We start from the raw sequence: 7,340 nt of genomic DNA on the forward strand, positions 1-7,340 counted from the left end.
ATCAGATGGACGAAGCAGGTTTCCCCGGCGAGACCCTTGCCGGGGCAGCCTCAGCAGCACCAGCAAGCCCCTTGCCGGGGCAGCTCGCCCACACCAGCGGAGCGAGCCACCCTCGAGCCCACGGTTTCCAACACCAACACCCACGTTGGGCCAAGGATCGGGAGGCACCTCCATGGTGGCATGCAGATCTTTGTGAAGACAAAAAATACTCAAGATCAGATGGGGATTGAGAGGCAGTAATCCTCATCAAGGTTCTCGCCAAAGAAACCCACAAGACGCCCGGAAAGATCCTTGCTGGGGACGCCAGCGCGCCACGGCAAGACCCTAGCCGGGCCACCCGACAAGACCCTTGCTAGAGGCGGCAGCAGGGCCGCTTCCAGGCCCGCACCAACTAAATCCCCGCCGCCGTTCACATGCAGCTACCAGCCCGACCAGTTGGGCAGGCACCTACGTGGCAACATGCGGCTTCCAGGCCAACTCAGCACACGCCTGCGTGGTGGCATGCAGATCTTCGTGGAGGCTCCACCACCGCGCCACCTCAACTTCTTGCCTGCCTACATGGCACCGCATGCATCGCTGACTAGGGCGCGTGTCGAAGCAAGGAAGAGCGGCGATGGATGGGACGGGCCTCGCCCCCGTCCCTGATAAAGTGAAGGGACACCTAAGCCACACATTTAATGTGTCTTGTCCTGTAATAACGAGCGATAAGCTCGTAGCACTGTAGGCTTTCCACCTCCTATGTGCCACTGTGGCAGCCCCTTTCGCCTATAAAAGGAGGCCCATGGCGTACGGGAAAAGGATTCGGCTCTTTCGAACCATGAAGCATCCATAGCTAGTTTGAGAGCTCAAGAACGCCGAATATATCCACCAAGCATGACTAGGGTTTTACGCATCCTCGCGGCCCGAACATGGGTAAACGATCCTTGTGCCAGTTACTAATCCTGCTCTCCTCACAACCCCGTGCTCCGCAACCGTAGTAGGGATTCTTGTGATCCCATAGGTGTCGTTTCCCACCGACATCTTTGGCGCGCCAGGTAGGGGGCACAATTGTGAGGATCTGGTCTAGTAGTTGACCTAGTTGTTCTTCATCGCCATGGCTCCCAAGATTAAGACGACCACGGCGATCGGTTCGTCCGGAATTGGATTGCCAGTACCTGTGCGGACGAGTAGCGGGCCAGTCACGGAGAGAACCTGTGGCGTGGCCCGCGAACATCCACATCACCCTGGCAGTCAAAGCCTGGTGAGCGTCGTCGTTAGCACGCCACGCGACGAGGCACCAGTCGCGGCCTCCAGAGATGGAGTCGGGGCCCCCGCAGGTGGCGCGGGGCCCTCCAGGGACGCCTTCATCCCGCCGGACGGCAGCGCGGCGGCCTCCAAGACGCCAACACCAGCGCCCACGGCACGCGCTTCTCAGTTCGTGCGTGATGAGCAGCGCCGCCCTGTTGGTGACCCTGGGCGCTGTCCTGGGAAGAGTCCCATGCGCCCTTCGCATGATGAGGAGGTCCAGCATGCGCACCAGGTGCTGACGGAGGTGGCGGGCGGCTGCGGGGCTGTGATGGGGCTCCTTCTAACGCGGTTAGAAGTCGAGGCGCATCGCGGTCCACATAGCTTTCGCCGCCGCCCACGCCAGCAGAAGCCCTAGCACGCGCGTAGCTGCTCCTTGATTTTCCTCCGGCTGCGGAGAAGCTTGACGAATGGAGGGCCACCGTCCGGAGCTTCGTCGGCATCACCAACAACGATGAGTTGCGACCGGCGGGACCCGTAGGCCGTCGCTCCGTCGGGACACCACATGCCAGCGGAGGCCAGGCCGGAGGCGATGCGGCCACGGTGCTCTCCCCTCCTCCATCCCGGCTACAACGGGTGTCGATCCGTTGCGACGACACTTGTGATGATATCTCCATAGCATTGTCCGACCCGCGAGCCCACCGCGACCAACGCCAGGTTCTTCGGGAGCGAGTTCATGAAGACGCTCGAAACCACCATCGAGCGCTGGCGTGACGCGCGCCACCAGTCGGACAAGCGGGCGGGACCCACCACGGACCACCCAGCACCAGGAGGCTACAGTGGCCTACCTTACGAGGTGGGTTGTCCGGCCTTCACCCGTGAGCTGTGGCAGTTCCAGTGGCCCTCCCACCGCACGTTTAAGCCCGACGTTGGCGAGAATTACAATGACAAGACTCACCTGTCAGAGTTCCTCAGCATCTACACCATCGTGATGCAAGCTGCTGGGGCCCGCGACGATAAGGTGCTTGCCAATTACTTCCCGTTGGCACTCAAGCCCAATGTTATGTCATGGTTGATGCACTTGCCGATGGACTCCATTTCTTCTTGGGCGGATGTGTGTCATGAGTTTGTTGGCGCCTTCACGGGAGGCCACCAAGCTCATGGCCAGGCGAGTGATTTGCATATCATCCCCCAGAAGGAAGGAGAAAACTTGCGCAAGTACATCCAAAGGATCAGCCGGGTGCAGTACAACATCCCCGACGTTGATCCTGCCACCGTGATCAGTGCATTCCATCAGAATGTGTGCAATCGTAAGATGCGTGAAGAGCTGGCGATGAACTAGGTCGGGGATGTGGCCGAACTTTATGTTCTGGCTGACCGGTGCGCTCGTGCTGAAGAGGGAAGGAAGTACCCCGGCAAAGATGCCGGTGCCGAAACCGACTCCACGGACGATACCGCCACCCCGACAAAGAAGGGCCGGCGCCGCAACAGGAAGCGCAAGGGTAAGACCGTGCTTGCCATCGAGGGGTCCAACCATACCGGCGCCACCAAGAAACCCAAGGCGAGTGACCCCGGCAAGGAGGTTGCCGGGTGCACCGCCTGCCGGGCCTTGGTGGCTGCCAATAAGCCAGGGGGCTCTGGCAAGTGGAGTTGCTCGCTGAGAAGCAGAAAGCCGAGTACGAGCGGCGGGACAAGGAGAAGGGCCAACAGGGTGCTGAGGGATCCGGCAAGAAGTGCGGCAGCCAGGGAGGCTGCCGCGGCAAAGACAATCAGCAGGAGAGGCCCGCTCGAGGCCGCGACAAGAAGAAGGAAGACGATGATCATGACGAGGACGATTAGTCTGACGACCACGAGTTCCGGAAAGCCACAGAAGCCATGTGTGTTGATGGTGGCGCCTCGCTACACACATCCCACCTCCAGCTCAAGCAGTGGGCGCGTGAGAGCGCAGCGGTGGAGGCGTCGCTCGATGCATGGAAGCCGCTGAGGTGGTCCAGCACGCCCATCGTCTTCAACACTGAGGACCATCCTGACCGCACTACGGCGGTCGGGTGCTTGCCGTTGTTGGTCTCACCAATGATCCACTACCTCAAGGTGACGAAGATGCTAGTTGACGACGGGGCCGGTTTGAACTTGATCTCGCCTGTTGTGATCAAAAGGCTGCAGATACCCGATGGAGACCTCGAGGAGACGGGCACGTTCCAAGGGGTCAACCCGGGGAGGAGCCAGCCGAAGGGAAAAGTCACACTGCCTGTGACGTTTGGAGGCGAGCTGAACCATAAGATGGAGATGATTGTCTTTGATGTAGCCGAGATCCCCTTGCCCTACAACGGGATCCTCGGCCGCCCGACACTAGCCAAGTTTATGGCAGCTTCACATTACGCCTATAACATGCTGAAGATGCCCGGGCCGATGAACATCATCACCGTCCCCTCCGACAAGAAAGACGCGTTGATTTACGCTGACCAACTCTACCGGGAAGCAGTTGCAGTAGCTGCTGCCAAGGCACCTGCTCCTGCCGACAGAGCCCCGGGAGGAAAGAAGACCGGCGAGACCCCTCGCACCCACTCCGGAAAGCGCACCTCTTCGGGGTGTTGCACTCCCGTTGAGGACGTGCCAGAGAGCTCCACTGGCAAGAGCAGGAAGTCCAGAGCTTCACCACCAAAGACCAAGAAGGTGCCCGTCAAGGACGGCACGGGGGAGCTTTTACCATAAGCTCCACCCTCGACAGAAAATAGAAAAGTGAGCTCATCACTTTCCTACGGGAAAATGTCGATGTGTTTGCATGGCAGGCCTCTGACATCCCCGACGTTCCCAGGGAAGTGATTGAGCACCATCTTGCTGTCTGTCCTCATTCACGGCCCGTCAAGTAGAAGGTGAGGAAGCAAGCTCTGGAAAGGCAGGAGTTCATCACTGAGGAGATCAGAAAACTAGAGGCGGCATGTTTTGTAAGGGGAGTTCTCCATCCGACGTGGTTGGCCCACCCGGTAGTGGTGCGCAAGGCAAACGGGAAGTGGAGGCTGTGTATTGATTACACAGACATCAATAAGGCTTGTCCAAAGGATCCCTTCCCGTTGCCATGCATCGACCAGATTGTCGACTTCATGGCTGGATGTGACCTCTTATCATTCCTCGACGCCTACTCATGGTACCACCAGATCTTCATGACGAGAGAAGACGTGGAGAAGACAACATTCATCACCCCATGTGGTACTCGTTGCTTTTTACGGATGCCTTTCGGGTTGAAGAGCACTAGCTCAACCTTTCCAAGAGCGGTCCAAATTGGTTTTGAGCCCCAGCTACATAGAAATATGGAAGCTTATATGGATGACATAGTGGTCAAAACCAAAGACAAAGCAACACTTGTGCAAGATCTGGAGGAAACATTTGCAAACCTGCGCAAGATCGACCTCAAATTGAACCCTAAGAAGTGTGTCTTCGATGTTCCGTCCGGCAAGCTTCTCGGGTTCTTTGTGTCCCAGCGCGGGATTGAAGCAAACCCAGACAAGATCAAGGCCATCGAGCAGATTGAGGCACCCAAACGGATCAAGGACGTGCGTCGGCTCACTGGCTGCGTTGCCGCCATGAGCCGATTCATCTCCAAGTCCGCGGAGCGTGCCCTTCCTTTCTTCAAGATCCTGAAGAAAGCGGGGCCAGTGGAGTGGACCCCAGAGGCCGAGGCAGCGCTGCAAGATTTAAAGAAGTACCTCTCCTCTACCCTAGTGCTGGTTACGCCCAAACCACAAGAACCATTGCTGCTGTATCTAGCGGCAACAAATCAGGTGGTTAGCGCCACACTAGTGGCGCAGAGAGAGGTTAACGAAGAAGCAGCGGCAGCAGCAGAGTCAACAGATGGCGAGCCGGAACCCTCCCCGGCAGGGCTTGGTCCCGGCAAGGCAGAGTCCCCGGCAGAGGCTGACGCCAGTGTGATAGGGCCCGCGCAATCGGGTGAAGTGATGCAGAAGAAGAAAATGGTGCAGCACCCAATCTACTTCGTCAGCTCCCTCTTGCAGGGGCTAGGTCGAGGTACTCAGGCGTGCAAAAGCTGCTCTTCGGCCTCCTTATGGCCTCGAGGAAGTTGCGCCATTACTTCCAAGCGCACGGAATCACTGTGGTCACCCGCCTCCCGTTGCAACGGATACTGCATAACCCAAATGCAATGGGGAGGATCGTGGAATGGGCCCTGGAGCTGTCAAGTTTCGGTTTAAAGTTTGAAAGTACCTTGATGATTCAGAGCAGAGTCTTGGCGGAGTTTGTTGCAGAATGGACCTCCACGCCCGACGAAGAGGTACAGGAGACCACTCTCCCCGGCAAGTAACGAGCCGCAAATGGATCATGTACTTTGATGGGGCTTTCTCGCCGCATGGCACCGGTGCCGGTGTGCTGCTTGTCGCGCCCACCGGAGAGCACCTTCAGTATGTCATCCAAATGCACTTTCCCCGGGAGGTGTCAACCAACAACACCGCCGAGTACGAGGGTTTGCTTGCCGATCTCAGGATCATGGCGGACCTTGGAGTTAAAAAGCTCATCGTGAGGGGCGACTCGCAGCTCGTCGTCAGGAAAATCAACAAAGATTACCAAAGCCCATTGATGGAAGCTTACGTGGATGAAGTGAGGAAACTAGAAGAGCGCTTTGACGGTATACAAGTGGAGCATGTCCCTCGGATGGAGAACGACATCACCGACTACTTGTCAAAGCGCGCTGCCCTCAAGCTACCTATGGAACCAGGTACTTTTGTGCTTCAGTTAACTCAACCATCCGTTGAACCATCAACCGGGCAGAGCAAGCGGAGGAAGCTAGGCCCCGGCAAGTACTTTCCCACCGAGCTCCGTGGAGCCGCTGGCAGAGATGTTGCCGTGGATGCCAATCCTGCCGCGGGGCAACCAATTCCAGCAGGGCCTTAGGCCGCTACCGTAGAGAGGGCCGCACCCGTGGCAGAAAAGATGCCTTTGGTCCTTGTCGTCGAGCCACAAGCTCCGGCATGGGGCAGCACACCGTGCGATTCCTCGAAAAGGGAGAGCTTCCTGAGGAGCAGGAAGTGGCAGAAAGAGTAGCCCGCCAGCCTGCTCTTTACCAATTCGTTGACAACGCATTGTACAGAAGAAGACCGAATGGGGTGAAATTGAAGTGCATCTCCCGTGAGGAAGGACTAGAGCTGTTGGCAGAGATACATGGAGGCATATGTGGCTCCCTCATAGGGTAGAGGGCCCTTGCCGGCAAGGCTTTCCGGCAAGGCTTCTTCTGGCCCACCGCCCTCCAGGATGCGACGACACTAGTAAGCAAGTGTCAAGCGTGCCAGTTCCATTCAAAGAAGCTTCATCAACCAGCTCAAGCCCTTCAAACCATCCCTCTCTCCTGGCCCTTCTCAGTCCGGGGGCTCGACATATTGGGCCCTTTCCCTCATGCCGTCGGGGGCTTTGAGTATTTGTACATTGCAATCGATAAGTTCACAAAGTGGCCAGAACTGGAAGCAGTGAGGAAGGTGACATCGTAGTCAGCCATCAAGTTCTTCAAAGGACTAGTTTGCCGTTTTGGGGTGCCCAAGGGGATCATCACCGAGAAAGGCAGACAATTCACAAGCCATGCCTTCATGCAATATATTAAGGACCTCGGCAGCAAGGTCTGTTTTGCTTCCGTGGCACATCCATGGAGCAACGGCCGAGCGGAGAGAGCAAATGCTGAAGTTCTGCGAGGCTTGAGGATGAAGACTTTTGACAGGCTACGCAAGAGTGGGAGGCACTGGATTGACGAGTTGCCGGCGGTTCTTTGGTCGATTAGAACACTGCCAAGTCAAGCCACTAGCCAGACACCCTTTGCCCTTGTCTAGGGGGCAGAAGCAGTTCTCCCCATGGAACTCATATACGGGTCACCTCGAGTGCTCGCTTATGATGAGCTTGAGCAAGAGCGATTGCGGCAAGATGACGCAATGGTCCTTGAGGAAGATCGTCTCCGGGCGGCTGTGAGAGCAGCACGCTACCCGCAAGCCTTGCGCCGCTACCATAGCTGCAAGGTTCATGCCCAGAGCTTTGAGGAAGGCGACCTTGTTCTTCGGCATGTTCAGTCGGCCAAGAATTCCAACAAGTTGACGCCAAAGTGGGAAGGCCCTTATCGGGTAACA

Source organism: Triticum dicoccoides, chromosome 5B (assembly GCF_002162155.2).
Source record: "Triticum dicoccoides isolate Atlit2015 ecotype Zavitan chromosome 5B, WEW_v2.0, whole genome shotgun sequence".
NCBI lineage: Eukaryota > Viridiplantae > Streptophyta > Magnoliopsida > Poales > Poaceae > Triticum > Triticum dicoccoides.